The 21732-nt window shown below is 40.4% G+C and overlaps 1 long non-coding RNA gene across 1 annotated transcript; it reads right to left on the reverse strand.

Moving 5' to 3' along the window:
* Positions 1 to 2753: 2753 nt before the first annotated feature.
* On the reverse strand, positions 2754 to 14325 carry LOC123937979. Its single transcript, XR_006817645.1, has 3 exons — positions 14232 to 14325; positions 8657 to 8745; positions 2754 to 2907 (listed from the first exon to the last, which is right to left on the reverse strand). It is a non-coding gene; the product is annotated as an uncharacterized LOC123937979 (long non-coding RNA).
* Positions 14326 to 21732: the final 7407 nt, after the last annotated feature.

Below are 21732 nucleotides of genomic sequence, written 5' to 3' on the forward strand. Positions count from 1 at the left end.
GAGGGAAGGGAGACCTGGGTGGCTCAGCTGGTTAAGTGTCTGACTCTTGGTTTCTGCTCGGGTCATGACATCAGGGTTATGAGACCGAGCTCCACGTCAGACTCTGAGTTCAGCATGGAGTCTGCTTGAGATGACCTCTCCCTCACCTTTGGACCTCCCCCATTCCCTCTCTTAAATAAATAAATTAAAATCTTTAAAAAAAATACAAAAGGAGGAGGAGGGGTGATTGGTTCTGAACAGCATGTGAGAGGGGCTCTGTTGGATCCAGCTGCCCTGACATGAGGTTGTGTTCTGGGGACAATGGCGAAGCACGTGAGAATCGAAGGAGAAAAATCCGTGAAATACAAGTGTAGGGACACACTGTGGCTATGACTGTCATCTGGTCCAGTATGGATGTCACTTCAGCAGTGGACAGCCGGTTAGCTGATTACAAGAACTTTGACAGTGAGCCCAGCTATGGTGCGAGTGGACCGATGTGCCTTTTCATTCTCTCCTTTCCCTAACATTTGGGGGTGGGGGGATGACCATTGAATTGAATTGTGAAAGCCCTTGTTATTCTCAGACAATTCAGGATTGGGATGGGATGCCATTTTTAGGAGATGGATACTGGAGTTCCTGTTGGGGCCAATGCAGTTCTAGCAATAAGTTGGAAAGGTAAAGGAGATCTGACTGTATTTATGCTAGAAGCTGGAAGAAGGTCTTACATCTATGAATAGACATTTCTATGGGTCATTACCTCATCTAGAAATCTCCAGTGAATTCCCACTGCATATGGTTTTAACCTTCAATTCTTCACACCAGCTTCTAATTTTTTCTAGTTGCTCTTTTGGGATCCTGTAGAGATCTTTTGTTGGATCTAAGAAGTCTCATTTCTATTTCCTGAATATGCTGTGCTTCTGATTTGAAGCTTTGCTCCTGATTTATTCTGTGGCCTTTGAAAAAAATATCTCTTCCCCTCCCACTATCCAAATTTTACCTTTCCTCCACTAAAAAACCCCAGTGCCCTTCATGAAGCTTCTCTTTAGTGCATATGTATCTCTTCTTTCTTTGAATTCCTGGTACATTTGCTATCTACATTGTTCCTTTGTTTCCCTGAGAATAAAGTGCTAATTATCATTAATTACCTACTCTGTATATTTATATCTCTTCACCTTTACAAAGCTTTGTATTCTGACAGGATAGAGCTTACAAGACTTACCATTTCTTTTATACTCTCCACATGGCAACTTTGATCAAAGTAACAAAAACTATGCACTGAACCAGAAGACCTGAATTTTCATCCTGGCTCTGCCATTTCCTAATTGTGACCTTAGGTGACTTTTTCAAGCCTTAGCTTCTCCATCCATAAAATGGAACTATCTCACACAGTTATTATAAATATGAAACATCAGAAGATAAGTGAAATTAAGTGTGCAAAGACCAGATACATGTAAATTACTAAGAATATTTGCTCATAAAGTCTTTTTCAAATGAATGATTATTACCATAACCACATTTTTTTTTTAAGATTTTATCACTTTATTTGACAGAGAGATAGAGAGAGAGCACAAGCAGAAGGACAGTGAGAGGGAGAAGCAGGATCCTTGCTGAGCAGAGCACCTGATGTGGGGCTCGATCCCAGGACCCTGGGATCATGACCTGAGCTGAAGGCAGACGCTAACTGGCTGAGTCACCCAGCTGTCCCTATAAGGGCCTATTTAGCCAGAGCGGCCCCACCTTGGTTGAACAGCCATTTTGTTGTTTATGCAGTAAAACTTAAATTGACCCTGCCCCCCAGGGGAACTTATTTAAAAGCAAGTCTGGGAAACCAGTCCCAAATAAAAAAACCCAAATACAAGGGTGGGTCAAGTCAGGTAGAGATAACAGGCTGAATGCAGGGATGAGTCAGGTCAGGCGGAGACTTCCATTCAGTAAAGCGTGCCTCCTGTCTCCCTAGCTACCAAGGAGTGTGGGCCTCATCCTTGGGGTGCCTTTTGGGCACCCATTCTGACTAAGGTGATAGGCTAATTCAAATAGCTACTATGGGGTGAATTGTAGTACAATTGGCCACCGTGTGTGACCTAGCATGACTGTGCAGCTTTCTCTGTGTATTGCAATCTCATTGACCACCTGTGTGTGGCCAGGCTCAACCACATGGCCTTTGCTCTATAAAAGTTAGTCTGTGAGGCAGGGAGGGATCCTGCTCTCTGTAAGAGGTGTGGCCCAGTCCGGTAGGTTTGATTCTCCATGCTTGGCGTGAAATAAAGCTTTGCTTGACCTTCGCTTTGTATCAGTCTAGCTCCTTTAATCACGGACCCATTATTGGGGGACCCAACATTGGTGACCCAACAGTCCCTAACCACACTTTTCTAACCACAGGAATTTATGCCATTTCAGTTCGTTTATTAGGGACGCCAGAATATCTTAGAACACAGAGACTTCATTTGAAGCTTCTGCATTAAAACTATGGCCTCCTTTGAAACATCATTCTCTTTCCTATGCAGCCTGGGCCCTGTCGTTAGTCACATCAAAGACATGCTATCTGTCATGTTTGGGTCCTATCCCCTGCCAGTCCTACATTTCCCATCTTGCTGTATCTGTTATCTATGGCTGTGTAACAAATCACTCCAAAATTTTGTGGCCGTTAAAAAAGTAATAATCATTTATTATTTCTCATTGCTTTGTGGGTCAAGAATTTAGGAGTATCTCCTGCTATTGCAATCAGATGTCAGCTGTGGCTCCTGTCACCCGAAGGGCTTACAGGGACTGAAAGATCCACTCCCAAGGTGGTTTCATCACACAGCTCTCAGCTGGGCACTTCAGTTCCTCTACCCATGGGCCTCTTCATGTTGAGTTTTCTCGTGGAAGTGTAGAGAAGGAAAAAGTCACTTTTTTCCTTCTGCCTTTCTAGATTCTGTTCTGGAACCCCTGTAACAAAAGAAGATTAACAAGAGATTAACAAACAGAACTTGATTAACATGTTTATCTCGTATATACATGGGAAAAATTTAGGGTTGAGTAATCTGAAGCGGTGGCTAGAATTGGGGTTAAAGTACCATCTTTAGCTAAAACAGAAGACTGGTTCGGTGGAGGCCAGTTATGGGAAGATGAAAAGGAGAAGCACAGTAAGTAAGAGTAGGTTTATTGTGCAGATTTAAATGTCTTCTCCATTGATAAGAGTCTTCTGTGATTAGAATGATCTTCTTCCCGGTACAAATAGGGAGACATCTTTACAGATGAATATTTTCTTAGAAATATAAATTTGCCTTACAAAAGGGTAACTTCTATTCTGTTTTCAAAGCTTCTCCTGTGTACACTCTTTCTCAAAATAATCTTGACAGTGATTATTAATTATCAGTGACAGTGATTATTAATTAATAATTTTGACAGGCAGTGAATTCTGGTCTCCTACTGTATGATACTTGGTTTCCCCCAAAGTGAATGAACTGAGAGAAGCTGAAATGCTTTTGATGACCAAGTCTTAGAAGTCACACAGTCACTTCTGCCATATCGTACTAGTCACACAGGGGCAGACACGATTCTGTTTGGGAGGGAGGGGCTGTCTTTAGAGGCCATCTTTGAGACCAGTCACCAAGGGTTTCTGTTTCCCCCATTTAAAAGATGTATTAATCCCCTTCCACAAGATCCCTGAATCTCATGCTATTATGGTATCAGCTCGAAGTCCAAAACTGCATCATTTAGGTCAGATCTGGGTAAAGCTCCTTAATAATGTTCCTCAAGATCTGAAGACCTGTGAACTAAGGAGACAACTTTTCTGTCCCCTTAGTGCTCAGCATCCAATAATTAAGGGAAAGATATGGGCTAATAGCAATCTAACTCTTCAGAAAAGAGAGAAAATAGGCATCACACAGTGGTCAGTGGTCTGTGGCAATTCTACAATCCAGCTAGGCTCACACTGTCAGTTCCTTCATTAGGGCTCAACTTTACTGCCTGGGAACGATTCTCCAAGGCTCTTGCCTCTACTCTCTGGGCTCCTGAGTCTACCTTCTGAGTCTTCCTTTTTCATATGGAGTGACTAATATTTACAGCTGAGTGGTTTTTTTTTTCCAACCTGCTTCTTACCCAAGCTGTTTGGGAATACAAAGGTCTCTCATTTTGTGTTGTCTCTGTCCCTTCAAACCCAAGAAGATATAATTCTTTTTAAAGTTTTGTGAGTTTTTTTTTTTTAAGATTTTATTTATTTATTTGACAGACAGAGATCACAAGTAGGCAGAGAGGCAGGCAGAGAGAGAGAGAAGGAAGCAGGCTGTCCGCAGAGCAGAGAGCCCGATGCGGGGCTCGATCCCAGAACCCTGGGATCATGACCTGAGCCGAAGGCAGAGGCTTTAACCCACTGAGCCACCCAGGCGCCCAGTTTTGTGAGTTTTTAATGAATTGATTTATAATCCAGTCTATTAAACTGAAGCTACAAAACACATTTTTCAAGATAGGTTCCCCTTCACCTTGATCTTCCTTCAAGGTTACTGAGAGATGTCATCCAGAAAATAATGAGCCACAATGACAGACAAATGAATGTTTATTTAGGATTAAAGAATTGCAATTCAGGGAGATACCTAAATAGTGCTCCTACTTACAGGGAGAAAGCAAGGGGTTTTTATGAGGAAAAGGAAGCAAGGTTGGGGAGATTGCATAAGTTAAGAAGAGATAAAAATGTTTTCTCTGTGTGTTCAGAGACTAAGCTACTCTGACCACTGATTCTATCTCCAGAAAGTCCACAGCCGTCAGTCTTGTGATCAGGATGTCCATTCTGCTGACTTCTCAAACAATGGCTTAAAACAAGTGCCATTTTGCCTGGTCCAAAGGTTTCAGCCCAGTTCAAACAAAGGTGGATAAAGTAGTTTCTCTATAGCAGCTTCTCCATCTTTATTTTAAAATGGCACCAGTCATGTCAACTTTTCACAAAGATATCCCCTTGTAGAGTCTTCAGGGATTTTTGTTTAAAGGAGCAAATCTGTGCCTCTTAGTCTTAGACCTTAGAGGACCTTTTGTCTGACTGAGTAGTTTTTCCAGGTACTGCCCGAGCTCTTTCTAAAGCCGTAAGAAAGGATATTATGGTTCTCCACTGGATTTGGCCTTTGTCCTGAAGTGATTTTTTGAGAATCTTGGGAGGCGTGAGAATGGGAGAGTTTCATTTTCGAACTCAGCAAGCCTTGGTTTCTTTATATTTAAAGGTTTTTCTTCAGCTCATCTCTCCTCTCACATTTTCCTGTAAGGAGCAAAAAGAAGCCAGGTGGCATTCCCAACAACCTGCTGGAAATCTCCTTAGCTAGATCCTCTAGCTCGTTAGATACATTTTCTCCTTTGCCTATTACTGCAGACAACTGCTCACATTTCTGCCACTGCGTAACAAGGACACTCTTCCCTCCAGCTTTCAATTACATCTCTCACACTTCCCTTTTCATTTTTTCTTTTAAAAATAGACTTTATATTTAGAAGTTTGAGGTTCATAACAAAGGTATGCAGAAAGTAGAGTTCCCAGGTGCCTTCATCCCCAGGATGTAGTTTTGGAATATAGGTGAGGTTTGTTGTGGTGGGGTCCGGAGCTGATGGTCGAGAAAGAATTCTTGAGACCTCTTTGGTGCAAAAAGGTGGTTTATTAAACCACAGGGACAGGACTCCTGGGCAGAAAGACCTGCACTGGGGTTTTGAGGAGCAACTGATACTATGGGGTTGGGGAAGGTAAGGAAAAGGAAGATTTTAAAAAAACTTCCTAATGCTAAAGAGAATCTACAAGATCCTGGAGGCCTTGCCATTGTCAAGTTAAGGTTGTTTTTCCCTCTAGCAAGGCATTAAGATTAAGATGGTTGGGAGTTTGCTGGAGGAAATGTCACACACATTCTACCTAGGAGTTTGGGGTAGGGGGAAATTTGCAGGGTGTCAGCTTGTGATTTGTCCTCAAACAGCCTTCTGCTCCCTCATCACCCAAACAGACACAGTCCCTCTTCCCCAGACACAGTGGTATATATTTTTTTTACAATCAATGAACCTACACTGACACATTATCATCCAAAGTTCATAGTTTACATTAGGGTTCACTCTTGGTGTTGTATATTCTGTATACTTTGTAAATGTATGATGACGTGTATCCATCACTGTAGTATCATGTGGTGTAATTTCACTGCCCTGAAAATCCTGTGTTCTGTCTATTCATCCCTCCCTTCCCCCTAACCTCTGGCAACCACTGATCTTTTACTGTCACCATAGTTTTGTTTTTTCTAGAATGTCATGCAGTTGCAATCATCCAGGAGGCAGCCTTTTCAAACTGGCTTCTTTCACTTTGTGATATGCATTTAAAGTTCTTCCATGTCTTTTCATGGCTTGACAACTGATTTCTTTTTGGTATGGAATAATATTCAGTTGTCTGGCTGTACCACCGTTTATTTACCCATTCACTTGATATTTTTTATTTTTTATTTGATTTTCCTTTCCTTTCCTTCCCTTCCCTTCCGATCCTATCCTATCCTATCCTATCCTTTTCTTTCCACTCACTATCTTTTAAACTCTTACCAAAGCACATCAGGCTTTCACAGCAGTCTCTTCCAAGTCTTTATAGGGTTTTTTTTTTTTTTAATTTATTTGACACACAGAGAGATCACAAGTAGGCAGAGAGAGAGAGGGAAGCAGGCTCTCTGCTTAGCAGACTAGAGCCTGATGCGGGGCTCGATCCCAGGACCCCGAGATCATGACCTGAGCTGAAGGCAGAGGCTTAACCCATCGAGCCACCCAGGCGCCCCCAAGTCCTTTAGATTCTTACAAACATTTTTCTCAAGGTCCTTCCAGTTCTGTCTATCGCTCTCTCTCAAGCCACTCACTCACATTTTAAATTTTTTTTACAGTACTATCCATTTCCAGGCACCTAAATGTATGTCAGTTAGATTCTGATCAAAGAACCATTTTCTAGCTCTATGTCTGTGTCATGTCTGTGTCCTGTGTTCATATTCATATCCACACCACATCCTCATCCATATCCAAATCCATACTATTTCTATAGCTGCATCGATATCCATGTCTGCCTATCATCTACATCATCTGTATCTATCTCATTATCCCTTAATATAAAAATCAACACACACACACAGTAAAGAAACTTATTTTAAGGATTTGACGTCATGCAATTGTGAGAACTAATTGCACAATTTTTATGAAGCTTTTGTTTCTTTGTCTGGTAATGGGCCTGAAGTTCTCAGAATAGGCAGTTGGAGAGGGAAAAATACATGAAATGGTCCTGAAGACAAACTGACCCTGAGTCAGTCCCTTCCTGACTCCCTTCAACTCGGGTGATGGGTATATCCTACAAGAGAAGCTGGCACTCTGTCACAGAGCTAAACGTGCGCCTGGCCCAGGGTTCGCAGAAGCTGAAGTGGGAAATCTACTGGGAGATGTGGAGAAGTTGTGCACTAGGCTGCTGCTCTGTGCCACCCAAGGGAACAGCGTGGAAGCACGATGTGCAGGAGCTACAGCCATGCCTTGAGCCTGACACTGACTTTCCTGGCACAAAAGGAAGACGACTGCTCCTTCTCTTTTGCCTTTTGTCATCTCTTGTGCTCCAGAGTCACCTAGTCCCATGTAGAGAAGGGAACTCTGAGAGACTTAGCCATGTTGACTAATACAATAATACAAATTCACCAGACTGGACTGTGCTACTTCCCCTCCACCCCATATACTCATTATTTCTTTTAAACTGCAAGATAAGATGCAAATTTTTTCATGTTGCATTAACTAAATACAATGGAATCTTTGTTACTTGATGGCAGTTTTAAAAAACTTTTTGAAGTCTTGAAAAATTTTTGAACTGTTTGTTCAATTTCTGTTCAGCCCTCATTGAATTCCTTACAGTCTTTTTCCAGTCTCATTAAACCCTAACTTTTGCCTTATGCTTCTCTCCCCTGCTACTGAAATGTCTTTTTTTTTTTTTTTTTAAAGAGCTTACTTATTCATTTGAGAGAGAGGAAGAGAGTATAAGCAGGGAGCCAGATGAAGTGTTCAATCCCAGGATCGCGAGATCATGATCTGAGCCGAAGGCAGACACTTAACCAAGAGCCACATAGGTACCCCTTTCCTGTTACCAATGTTAATTAAAGAAAAGGGATGGTTAGATCAATGGTTTTCAAAGCTTAGGGTGTCTGAGACTCAGCTAGAGGCCTTATTAAGACAGAGGTTGCTGGGTCCCACCCCTAAGGTTTCTAATTCCACAGGTATACAGAGATGAGAAGAATGTCCTTCTGGTAAATTCCAGTGTGATGCTAGACTGCAAAAGTCTTAGTGGTGAACTAGGGATGGGGATGGAGATTGAACCAGGGGAGGCTAAGCACAGTACTATGGGTAATAATGGGGTTTTAGGGAGAGACCCCGTGTTTTAAACATTTGGATGGCTCCCTTGGCCCTGATGTCACATAACTTGCCTGCTACATCTAGGGTTACCTTATGGGTTTCTAGGAAGTTCTCAAGCCTATTCCATCTGTATTTTGGTTTTAGCAAAACAATAACAAAACCAAAAACAAAAACCAAAAAAACCCCAAAGCCAAACCAAAACTAAAAACCCAAAACCAAAACATGAAACAAAACAAAAGAAAACAGCAAGGCATACTGGAATGAATGTGTATCCGGACCCTTGTTGAGATGGTGAAGATATAAAGAGAAGAAGTTCAAATCTTACCAGCTTGCTGTAGCCATCTGGAGATTACTTGTTTGTGGCAGCTGATGTCAGGCTTGTAAATGCTGCAAATCCATGGGAAAACCTTCATACTTTAAAAGAAATGATTTTCTTAGTTTTTAACTCATATGTGGGCAAGAATATTTGTTCTAACTATACCTGAGATCCATATCCATACTTGAGCTTCTGGCTTCCCTGACATTGGGTAGATTCTGTTAGAAGTGAGCAACAGGCAGTTTTTAGCAAAAGACAGAGGTAAGTATGATATACTTCAGAATGGCTTCACTTGCTAATACAAAGGACAGCAGACCTAGGAGTCAGGAGACAAGTTCTAGCTTCAGGTCTGCTAGTAACATGCTGCAAGATGTGAACAAGTTACGTAAATTATCTGGTCTCAGTTTTCTGGACTGTAAAATAAAGGGGGTGCATAAGATAATTCCAAAGGTACTAAATCTAAACTTCAATGACAATTTTAATGGGAAAATGGGTTCATCAAGTAACAGTATTGATGTCTTTAATCTGAGAAATAATACAGAGCCATATTAGAAATGAAAAATTTTGAAAAATAGATTGAAATGACCTATTGTAGCTTTAGAACTTTAATCAGAGTCTTATAGGACAGACTAATTGGCTAATTGGTTTTAGGTGAGTTGAACTTTTTGAAGAAGTTTGAGAGGGTTGGTTGTACTCCTAGGCATGGCCATCTCTTGTTTTATGTAATTTCCTCTCATGGGTCAATGTCAACAACAAGGCACATACAAAGAAAGCCATTGAGTTAAGGTTTCAATGCATAAGTGGCAGGGTAGGTTTTGGTGGTGGAATTTGATAAAGCATTTAGATTGTTTACTTATGACCTTCATCATATTGAAACTTAATTATAAATAGTTCTGAACAAATTTGACATTGAACATTCTCTGTGAAGGCATCCTGTTGGAATTTAGTTACATCACTTGGTGATGATAACAGCTGAAAAATTTTTAACCTAATTTTTTCAATTTAAAGACATTGAAAATGTAGATTTTTTTAAAGCAAAGTAGACGATATTATTTAGTTTTTTTGGGAATGGATGAGGAATTCAAAAATAGATAATTTTTTCCTCAAGGAGAAATATTTATAATCAAAATGTAGATGAAAGAACTCTCTTCTTACTTCTACTATCTTAACTAGTGAGAAGGAGAAACCCAGAACAATCTGATCCAAGAGAGGGATGTGGATTTATAGGGCTTTAATGAAACAGGTAGTCCAGTTCTTAAAAAACTATGAATAAACGTTGTTTTTGACGCACTCCTCCTATCTCCTTTATTCATTTCTAACTAGTTTAAAAAGGGTCTACCAGGTATAAGGAACCTATGTTCTGGAGCCTACTTCAATCCCTTTGTGTTTTTCAGCTAGGATATAAATATTTGTGATGAATTTATAATTTTTAAAGAGGCCTGAAGTGAGTGTGGTCGAAGAGGAAGAGATTTAAGGAGAATTTAAAATCACCAGCATCCAGAGATGCTTGGGTAGTTGAGTTGATTAAGCCTCTGCCTTCAGCTCAGGTCATGATCCCAGGGTCCTGGGCTCGAATCCTGTATTGGGCTTCTTGCTCAGTGAGAAAGCCTGCTGCTCCACTTGCTTGTACTCTCCCTCTCTGGGAGATAAATAAATAAAATCTTAAAAAAACCCATAATCTTCCAGGGGCACCTGGGTCGCTCAGTTGGTTGAGTATCTCTTGGTTTTGGCTCAGGTAATGATCTCAGGCTCGTGAGATGGAGCCCCGCATGGAGCTCCCCACTCAGCGTGGAGTCTGTTTATCCCCCATCTTTCTGCCCCTCCCCCCAATAAATAGTCTTTTAAAAAATTGTAATCATCCATGTGTGTGTGATTTTTTGTTTGTATTTTCAAATTTTAGAAATGGAATGGTTCCACAATAATACTGAGCACATAGCATGTTCTAGTTTTTTTCTCAAACTTTACAAAAGTTTGTAGAGAAGTATCATTATCTCTAATATTTAAATTAAAAAAAAATGCCCAAGCCTCAGGGTTTAAATAATTTGTCCAAGATCAAAAACCTGGTGAGTGGTGAAAGTGGGATTCACACTCAGGACTACTAGAAAATCTCAGCCATCACAACTTTTCTTCTCTGATTCTAGGCCTGGGAAAAGGGTAGATTACTAAATGTAGACCCTTAAATCAGGAGCCTCTTCATTAACCTGGACCATTAAGAAGATACCCCTCCCTTTTTTTTTTTTAAGATTTTATTTATTTATTTGACAGAGAGAAAGAGCGAGAGAGGGAATACAAGTAGGGGAGTAGGGGAGGGAGAAGCAGGCTTCCTGCCAAGCAGAGAGCCCGATGCAGGGCTTGATCCCAGGACCCTGAGATCATAACCTGAGCCTAAGGCAGACACTTAATGACTGAGTCACCCAGCCCCCCCGCCTTTTTAAAAAAGATTTTATTTATTTGTTTGACAGAGAAAGATCACAAGTAGGCAGAGCAGCAGGCGGAGAGAGAGGGAGAAGCAGGCTCCCCTCTGAGCAGAGAGCCTAATGCAGAGCTTGATCCCAATACCCTGAGATCATGACCTGGCCAAAGGCAGAGGCTTAACCCACTGAGCCACCCAGTTGCCCCAGGAAGGTACTTTTAATATAAAAACTACAAAGATGTTTTTGACTATCATGCTCCTCCTTGTTTTTCCCTACTGTCTCCTCATCCCTGACAAACAAGGGGAGAGGAATTTATAGAATTGTAGTCTTTGCAAAACCAAGTTGGCTGATTCAGGAGGCTATGATCCTAAGAACAGATCCTGTTGGAAGGAAAACTGTGCACATTTCTACAGAGCGGCCTTGCCATGCCTTGATTAGTGGCTAAGATATGATCTTGACAGGACTGGCTACATAATTTTCAGGGTTCAGTAAAAAATGGAAATGAGGAGACCCTTGTTCAAAAAATATTAAGACCTTCAAGGCAGAGACAGCAGAGCCTTAAACCAAATGTGGGGTCTTTGTCAGTGCAGAGCCCTGGGTGTCTGCCCGGGTTTCATACCTGTGAAGTTGGTCCTGGATCCTGAACTCAGAGAAGGGATTACCTCTCCTGGTTCTTTTTGTTGGTCTACATTGAAGAGAGCTTGATATAAAGGTTATAGGTCATTACTGTTAATAAGGTTGTGGTATGAAGAGTAAAGATGACATTAAATTTTTAAGAATTTTAGTTTGCATGATATTTACAGACACATACAAGCTCTAGAATGGTGAAGGCCATCATTTTGTCCTTTTATGGTGGGGAGAAAAGACAAGAGTGGGAGAAATGAATTTTACTAAATGGAGAGTAAGTCCCATAATGAGCTCAGCTCTTCAGAAACTATATATGATTTCATGGACAGAGGAAGTAACAGCAACATGAAAATTCATTTTATTTATATTAACACCAGGATATTAGAGATTCCTGCATTCCTTCGAATGCAGACTTTGCCAATGATTCTAATGATAGTACAAATGTATGACATAATAACAACAGTGTATGGGAAAAGAAGCTGATAAAAGTTGGAAAATGGAGTTCGCCTCAAAAGTGTGAAGACAAAAGAACTATATGCATACTGTATTCTAGCTGGTGAGTTTGCTTTTCATGGAGGTATGCGTTAACAATTATGAAACTGCTTCACATTTACAGAGATTGAACCAGTAAGTAAGTGGATAGTGGTTGGTGGGTGCCCTATTTCTCCCTGTTGGAGTGGGAGGTTACAAGAGGGGAAGGCTGGAATGAATCCTGGGGTACTGGATGAGAGTTGAAGACATCAGTCTGAATTCACAAAGCCAATTTTGAAGATATTGTGTAAAATACATAACCATACTCCTTAAAACTCTAAAGGTCATGAAAAACGAAGAAAGACTGAGAAACCGTCACAGACCGGAAGACACTAAGGTGACGTGATAACTACATGCAGTGTGGCACCCTGGATTGGGTTCTGGAACAGAGAAAGAACCCGCATGGGAGAATGAAATTGAAATCAGAAAAAAAGCCTGGAATTTACTTCATAATAACTTACTAATGTTGACTTCTTAGACTTGTGAAATGTCCCATGGTAAGATGATAACATTTAAAGGAGACTGGAACTGGGTAAGGGAGATATACCAGAACTCTCCGTACTATCTTCACTACTTGTCTGTAGTCTAAAAGATATTATAACACATAAGATTTATTTAAGATTTATTTAAAAAACAAATGCTGTTAAAATCTGAATTGATTAGTTAGTTGTTGAATTTATTCAAGAGATAGCTGCTGAAGCTTACAATCTCTAGTCACTGATGAAGCAATGCACTTGTCAGATGCTGTCCTGTCCTGAGCATATGGTTTAGTAGTGGATAAAGTCAATGGGAGGATGGGGGGGCTGGGTGGCTCAGTCATTGAGCATCTCCCAGGGTCCTGGGATCGAGCCCTGCATCAGGCTCCCTGCTTTGCGGGAAGCCTGCTTCTCCCTTTCCCACACCTCTTGCCTGTGTTCCCTCTCTCGCTGTGTCTCTCTCTGTCAAATAAATAAACAAAATCTTAAAAAAAATAAAAAGACAATAGGGAAGTTCAAAACAATCTGATAAGCACTTTGAGAAAGTGCCAGAGGCTTAAAAAAATATTTTTCCTCTATATTGAAATTAATAGACATGGCATGTTAACTAGATCCTGGAACACAGAAAACATATTAGTCTAAAAACAACACTGGCTATTTTTTATATTGGGTAATCCTTAAACTCTGAATAATCTGCCAAGTATTTCAAAGGTTTTTATCAGGGAAATTTGGGGATATTCTTTAATTTATTATACTTTGTCCATCAAGGAATTATTCCCTTACCAGGTGGGGAGCTGTTTCCTCTTTTCAAATACAAAATGGAAAATCAGAGCATACATTCTTTTCTTTTTTCTTTTTTTTGTTTATTTGACAGAGAGAAATCACAACTAGGCAGAGAGGCAGGCAGAGAGAGAGGAGGAAGCAGGCTCCCCGCGGAGCAGGCAGCCCGATGTGGGGCTCGATCCCAGGACCCTGAGATCATGACCTGAGCCGAAGGCAGAGACTTTAACCCACTGAGCCACCCAGGCACCCCCAGAGCGTACATTCTTTAAAATATTTTTCAATCTTAAAAGTTAGTGGGCTTTGTCAAATATGTGACATCTTCTTGCCTATTTATTAGATCAGTGAAAAGGTTTATTTGTTGATCATATAAAAATAAACATGATTATATTTTCTTTTCATCATCAAGACTCCTATTTCTTCAGTTTGTGGGAAATAGAAAAATTTATCCCATAGAGGGAAAATATTCTCACAGTGGAAAAGGAGGGAAAAGCCCTCATATATTCCCTAAGGCAGACAGCATATCTCAAAAGATATGAGAAAACTTGTTACCTTCCTCAGAAGACTAGGCCCTGAAATGCAGGTCCCAAATCACATGCACTACACTTGCACCTCTAGTCAGCCTACCCTGGCTCCCCCCAACCTCAGGAATCGGTATTTTAAAAGGAAATACTTTTTTTGTGGATTTGCAATTTCTCTTGGCAAAGAGATTATCTCAGTTTGAAAGAGCTTGTGTGGTTAAAAGTCAAGACTTACTTGGGAGGGCTGGATGATAGACATCTTGTGTCTCTCTTTTGTTGAGAGGTAATCTCACAAACGATTTATAGTCTACAGCTGCACAAGGAGGCGGCTTCTCCGAGGGGCCCAAACTTGTATGTACTGCAAGTGGAGAGACTGGAGGAGGGAATAGGACACGTTATGGACAGTCCTGACGTCTGCACCTATAATTATAGACAGAGAGGTTTCAGAACCAGAGGCTGGAATCTGAAGCCAGAATGAGATGCCACAAGGCGGGAATTCCCAAGAATGGGAAGGAAGGGGGAGGGACAGTGGCCAGATTTCCTCTAAAGTAGAAGAGACAATAGAGAACGTATTTCTAATGGGATAGGAGAACAAAAACAAAACAAACCAGAAAGCAAAGCAAACCAAACCCAACTATTTTTAGTGGAAGCAAACATAGTACAGATCACTCTTTTAAAAAAAATTCCCTCTTTGGTGGATTATTTCATTTAGCCTTGTCTTTTCCCTCCCTGCCACCAATTTCTCTCTCTTTCAGTTTGTTCTGCAAAGTACTTCCTAACTGACCTTCTTAAGACATCTTAGTGACAATATAACCATGATCAAAAACTTTCCATGACTTGTCATTGTCCCAGAGAGGAAATCCAAACACTTCAACTTTGGTTTTCAAGTCTTTAGATCATTAAAAAAAATCTCAAAATTTTCTTGGGTATTGCTTTTTCATCAGTAAAATGACATTGGCATAAAGAAGCTCATAGATAATCTGAGTAGCCTAGGGCAGCTATATATATATTTATATAAAATATAATAATCACCTAGTGTTTTGCTATATCTATATCTATCTATCTATATACAAAATCACTTAGTGTTTTGCTATATCTATTTTCTATCTATCATCTCTCTCTTTCTCTTTCTTTCTCAGTAGAAGTAGTAGTAGTAGTTTGTATTTAGGGTAGATACAAATACAGGGTGTGAATTTTTCCAGTTTCCAATGTTACGTTGATTTATCTATACAAGTGGTTTTTATTTTAGTTACCTTTATTGAAACATGCAAAATAAACAAATTTGGTATCCAAAAGAAAAATAATCACACTTTTTCTATTTCTTTGGACTTAGACCAATCTTGACAATATTAAAAAATGAGAATGCTTTTTGGTGTCTGCTATATATATATAAAAACTCCTGATTTTCCTAAATCAGGAGATTTAGTAAATAATTGGTTTAACTTAATCTTGTGATCTTCAAAAATCTTTCGAGCAACCCCCCTGATAGCATCTGCTTCCAGTATGGTTAATTACAAAACAATTAGGTTCTAATGAGGCTTTTGCTTCCTTAGCCTGTTTACCAGCACAGTTTCAACATCCTTCTATTGATGCGAAACGTGTGGAAACGTCATTTTTTCCCCTTTTCTTTTAAATCTTGATTCTGGAAGCCCTGGTAGAATAGTTAAGGAGATTTCTTAACAGTGAATAGGGAAGTCTTTTTTTCTCTTTTGATTCTGATTGTACACAAATTAACTCGTTTCCTCTACTGAGCTGGGAATTCTGAAAAAGGAACCTGTTAGAAATATGGACATTTCTGTTCTTCCTGACTCTTAGTTTCATTAGAAAATTTTTGCATTATGTAACTTTTACTAAGAGGAGAATGGAGGCAGGAGTTACCAAGCATTCTTGTTAATGAAGAACTGAAGAACAAAATAAAATCACTAATCTCCTGCCGAACAATGTAAACACCATTGCTTACAGAAGTGGCAAAGGTCCAAGGAAGAGTTTAAAGTTTAATCCAGGTTGCCACAGAAAGGATATCAATAGTTGCCAAGTACTTACTATGTGTCAGGCATGATGTGAGACATTCCCCCCGTCCCCCATATTTCATCTCATCTAATTCTTAGTGCAGTCCTGTGACTGGGTAGTTTTCCGATACAGATTATTAGAGATAACGAAGTTGGGATTCAGGGAATTTTAATAACATGTTCAAGATCACACAGCTACTGAATTTCTGGGCTTAGATTTGAAACCACGTTTTTGTGGTGCAAAAGTGGGATACAAACTGTCTTCGTCTGGTGTTTTTACATACATCAGAGTCTGGTTTCCTGCCTTATGGGGCTAGCCAAGTAATCGCAATTTGTTTTTCAAGAATGAATGGGCTAGAGGCACCTGGGTGGCTCAGCTGGTTAAGCATCTGACTTCAGATCAGGTCAGGATCTCAGGGTCCTTACTGACTTCAGCTCAGGTCATGATCTCGGGTCCTGGGATGAGCCTATTTGTGTCATCATGCTCCCTACTCAGCAGGGAGTCTGCTTATCCCTCTGCCCCTCCCCCCAGCTGGTGCTCTTTCTCTCTCTCAAATAAATAAATAAATAAATAAATAAATAAATAATCTTTTAAAAAAATGAATCAGCTAATGAATTACTAATCGTAAAGTATTGTGGTACTTGTAGAGAAAACGTAATTATTGAAAGAAAAATCATGACATTTTATATTTACCTTTTCAGATTTTTTTGCTGTTCAGACAAACCCAGGATAATGTATGATGTGATCTGTACTCCCTCTTTAATGGCATGAATTAATGGAAAGCAAATGGCCATTGTAAGCATTTCTGAATACAGTTAACTCATGCTTCCCTGTTGCTAACTTTTCATAAACTTTTAGATTCATGGGGACATAGAGGCCAAACTTCTGTCTTATTAAATTCGTCTTTTGGTAAGAATATGTAGGATTCAAATAAAGAAAATGTTAAAGGTCTATAAGGACCTAGCTGGGTTTATAGCCCTGCTTTCAGAGAGTGAATGTATAGGATATAAAGAAAAAAGAACTGCACAACTGGATACATAACAGAGCTACAATTATGTACCAGATAATATAATATATATACACACACACACAGAGGAAAGACCTGAAATAAATATGCCAAAATGTGAATTACTGGTCATCTGTAGGTGAAGAGCTTATAGGGCAATTTCATTTCACTTAGAATATATTTTTGTGGGGCCCCTGGGTGGCTCAGTGGGTTAAAGCCTCTGTCTTCAGCTCTGGTCATGATCCCGGGGTGCTGGGATGGAGCCCCATCGGGCTCTCTGCTCAGCAGGGAGCCTCCTTCCCTTCCTCGCTCTCTCTCTCTCTGCCTACTTGTGTTCTCTGTCAAATAAATAAAAAATCTTAAAAAAAGATATTTTTGTGTACTCTCTAATTTTTTAAAAGAAAAATGTGTTCTTTTTTCTGTCATTAGAAGGATGCAATGAATTTCATCTATATTTTAAAAAGACACGTTCTTTTGAAAGCAGTTCTGGTGGAGAGTGAGGGTGAGACTATCTCAAATGGAAACAATTTTGTTTGTAAGAGAATTCAGCTTTAAAATGGAAGCAAGGCATTTGTCTCTCTGATGCCATGGCAACCAGAAGAAAACCACACAGCACAACAATGACATAAAAATGTGCCTCCAGAGTGGGTAAGAAGGAGGCAACCTTGGACCTCTTTTTTTGTTTCCACTTCCCCCAGAACAGAAGGCTGCATTGTGTTTTTCTAGCTGACTCTATTGCTTCCCAGCTAGGCTGCTGTGATGGGAAAGAACAAACAATAATAAGAACCCTTTCCTTGTGAAGTTTGGGTCTCTCCAAAAAAACTGTGTGCTTTGTGCAGAAAAGCGTAATTTCTTTTGATTTAGTTTCTCTGCCTCCCCTCCCCTTGATATCTTCAAATTCAGTCACTTTATTGATGAAGTTTCTCAATCTGTTACACATTTCATCCTCACATGTCCCCTGGTTTGCCCTCCTTTTTGAAGCTACAGGGTTGGGTTGAACTTTTCTTCATGGTCTCTGTTTTCTTCATACCCAAGGGTTCTTTCTGTGAATGTTCTCGTCTCAGACCTCTGTGTTTTTGTTGGTCTCCAGTGACTTGGCTGTCTGATACTCTCTTTTCCTTTGAAAAAAAATTTTTTTTAACCTAGTTTTATTCTTCAGATGGATCAAATTCCCCCAAGTCACTAAAGATTGGTAAGGGTTCTTATTTTGGGAGGACAAATTCAAATATTGTGATGATAGAGGTTGCCAAGGGGATTCTTCCTCATTAGACTTTCTCCTGTGGCCTACATCATATTACCCTACTACCATGAGCGCAGGGGCTAACCGGGTCAGAACTGCTGACCTCTGTGTTGAATGTCATGTGTTAAACCTTTAGCTAATGCAGAAGCATCCAGCAGCCCGAGCAAGTGGCCCTCTAGTTTTAACTCAAACCAATGCTCTCCAACTAATACAAAGAAAAGGAATTAGGGAGACACTCTTCAGGGCAACCAGCAGAGTAATCTTAAAGAATAGCTGGTCTTTGGGGTGCCTGGGTCACTCAGTCAGTTGGGCGTCTGCCTTCGGCTCAGGGCATGATCTCAGGGTTCTGGGATTGAGTCTCTGTGTCCAGTTCTCTGCTCCGTGGGGAGCCTGCTTCTCCCTCTCCTTCTTCCTCTCCTGCTCCCCTCGCTTGTATGCTCTCTCTCGCTCCCTCTCTCTTTCTCTCAAATATATAAATAATATCTTTTTAAAAAAAAAATGCTGGTCTTCAGGGTGGCAGGTAGAGGTGCAGTCTTGGGAGTGGAAGATCCTGGATGACAGAGCTGGGCCATGACCCTGTGTGACCCGCCGGCATCAGAATCACAGGGGAGTTGCACACTCTCTCCAGCAGGACCCCAGCCAGCTGGTCCTTCTAGGAAACTGGTGGCGACGGTGTCATTCCTAGGAGCACAATCCAACCAAGAATGAAGATTTTATGGCCATGAGGAAGCTAACTGTGGGGGATGCAGGGCTGAGGTTATTTATTTTCCTTTCTTCAGCACGCATCAGTAAATATTGCCTTAAATGAAATGGATTATTCTAGCTACTGCTCTGGACTTATTGGTTGTGGGGTCTGTAGAAAATCTCTTCATTTCTTCAACAATTTTTTGCAGCCTGTGTAAGTTTCATTTGCATTGAGTTGGTCCTTATGCAAAAAAGAAAAAAAAAATTACTTCTTACAGTTGTAGGCCACGATAATAAATTTACCAGTCTCTTAACTTCCTGTGACTTGGAGTCTAATTGGGGACCTTCGCAGTCCTGAACCATGCGGAGTCTGGCTCAGGTAGCTTGGTGGGGAGATATAAGGTGGAGCATTTATATCGTATTGTATGGCATTTAAAAAGCCTACTCACATAGACCATCTCATTTGATCTTTGCTGGGAGTAAAATGAGTATCTAGACTGTCAGTAATGAAGAGCCTCAAGTTGGTTCAGGAATTCTACAACATCCTTCTGGCAGCCTGGAGGGTGGATGGGCCTCCGTCTAAACTATGTTCTACAGTCTATGTAAAAGGTGCACACACGTAGGACTGAGAATGCTGGTGGGGGGAGTGTTGGGGTGGGGGCTTGGGAGGGACACACAATTCAGGTGTGGCTGAGCAAATAATGATCCAGATGGGGTCCAGTCCTTTCAATCTGATGGTGGTGCTAGTGGGCTTTCCCAGGTTAGGGGAATTTGAATTAATCCAAGGTGTTATCAGAATGATACCAGGTTCTTTTTCTTGTTAAGAGAGGAACAACAGAATATGAAACTATGTGAGGGAATATAAGAGGTAAGAGGTCAGAGGCTGAAATAATTTCATTTGCTAAAAATGATATGGGCATGGGAGTGTCTTCCATAATATATGTATGCATTTAGCACAGTGCCAATACTTAGCAGGTCCTCAATAAATGTAAGATATAATGATAATAAATAAAAAATTATGCATGACCCTCTTTTGTTTTTGTTTTTCCTTTTCTTTCATCAGGCTTGAGTTCTGATTTCTTTCTTGTTTTGGGCTGCCAGCTTATTCTGTTTTCTTACTTGGTTCTCGACATACTAGGTACTCAATAAAATCTGTTGAATGGACAAATGAAGGAAGAAGGATTTCAGTGGTCCTCTGTATTTACTTCTGAGGAAGTTTTAATATTCTCCTTTCCAGAGGAACTCAAAAAGATTCACATTTACTAGCATCAAAATTTCTCTTATAAATTTAATGGTGTTAGTCCATCAATTTAGCATTGAAATAACCAGTATGGCTTTTCTTTTTCATCTCCTTTTTCTTTTGTTTTCTTTTTCATAGCTTTTCTTGTACAGTTCCTAAAACATGGAACAATTCCACTTTTTAAGTTGGCAGTTTTGAAAGCCATTTTATTTTTATTTTTTTATTATTTTTTTTTCACTGACTAAGTCACCCAGGTATTTTTTATTTTTTTAAAGATTTTATTTATTTATTTGACAGACAGAGATCACAAGTAGGCAGAGAGGCAGCCAGAGAGAAAGGAAGGGAAGCAGTCTCCCTGCTGAGCAGAGAGCCCGATGCGGGTCTCGATCCCAGGACTCTGGGATTATGACCTGAGTCGAAGACAGAGGCTTTAACCACTGAGCCACCCAGGTGCCCCGAAAGCCATTTTATTTTAATATTTAAGTATTGCCAAAGATAAACACAGCTGAATACTAAAGTGGTAAAGACAGCTTTTGATCTGTAATATACTATTGCAATAGGGAAAAGAGTACAGCAGGAGCTAAACTCAACTTCGATTTGTAAAGTGGCGCCCTGGCATATAATAGGGAGAATGAGGGACCAGGGAGCAGAGGGAGAGGGATGCAAGAGAGCCGTAGATGTAGAAAATTCCAAAAAGAGGAAAGGGAGGGTTGGTTTTCCTGGTTCTCTTGAACTTCACCTTCGTCTTTCCTTCCCAACCACCCGTCTTGCTGACCTGAAGCCTTCGGTCTCCAAGACCAGGTGCAGGAGCAGTGGTCATATATAAGCCATTGATCTACCCCTACAGTTGAGTAAGATCAAGTCCCTACAATAGAGCCCATATTCTATATTATTCCTAGCAGTTCTGCTTTTCTGGCTGAGACACAGGGGCATTGTGGTCCTCTGGTCAGCAGCCTTCTGCAGAGGAAGAATGATTCTGAAGGTTCAGGTGTTTCCTAAAAACCTAGAATCTGCTGAATTCTGATAATTTCACAAGCTCTGGATACCTCCTGATAAATCCCTTTGTCCTTTTACTAGCCAGGGTGCTTTCTGTTGTCTGTTATAGAACTGTGCTGTGGAAGGTATTATTATTTCCACATTAGCTGTGGTTTCTGTCTTCATGGTGCTTATGGTTTAGCAAAAGAGATGGTATTACAAGGGTGATATGTTTCCTTTCCTTCCATTGAAAAAACTTCCTTTCATTTTTGGTGACCCTTTTTTCACTTCCTAAGAGGGAAGCAGTCTTTTTCCTTTGTTACATCAAAAGAAAGCTGGGGCAGAGGGCATCTTGCTAAAACTCACATGTAAGTTTGATGTGAGAGCCAATGTCTCATTGCTCGCTAGCTCCAGGATTTGGGGGAGCGTTGATTCCAAGTGGCAGCTGCTTACACACTGGGTTGGGAGAAAGAACTGGGAAATATTTTCTTGCTAAACATGATAGTGAAGGCAGATATCTGGCTTGGAACCTGTCAAAAGATAAGAAAAAACCAACCAACAAACAAATAGAAAAAACTATT

Source organism: Meles meles, chromosome 1, assembly GCF_922984935.1.
Source record: "Meles meles chromosome 1, mMelMel3.1 paternal haplotype, whole genome shotgun sequence".
In the NCBI taxonomy this organism is placed as follows: Eukaryota; Metazoa; Chordata; class Mammalia; order Carnivora; family Mustelidae; genus Meles; species Meles meles.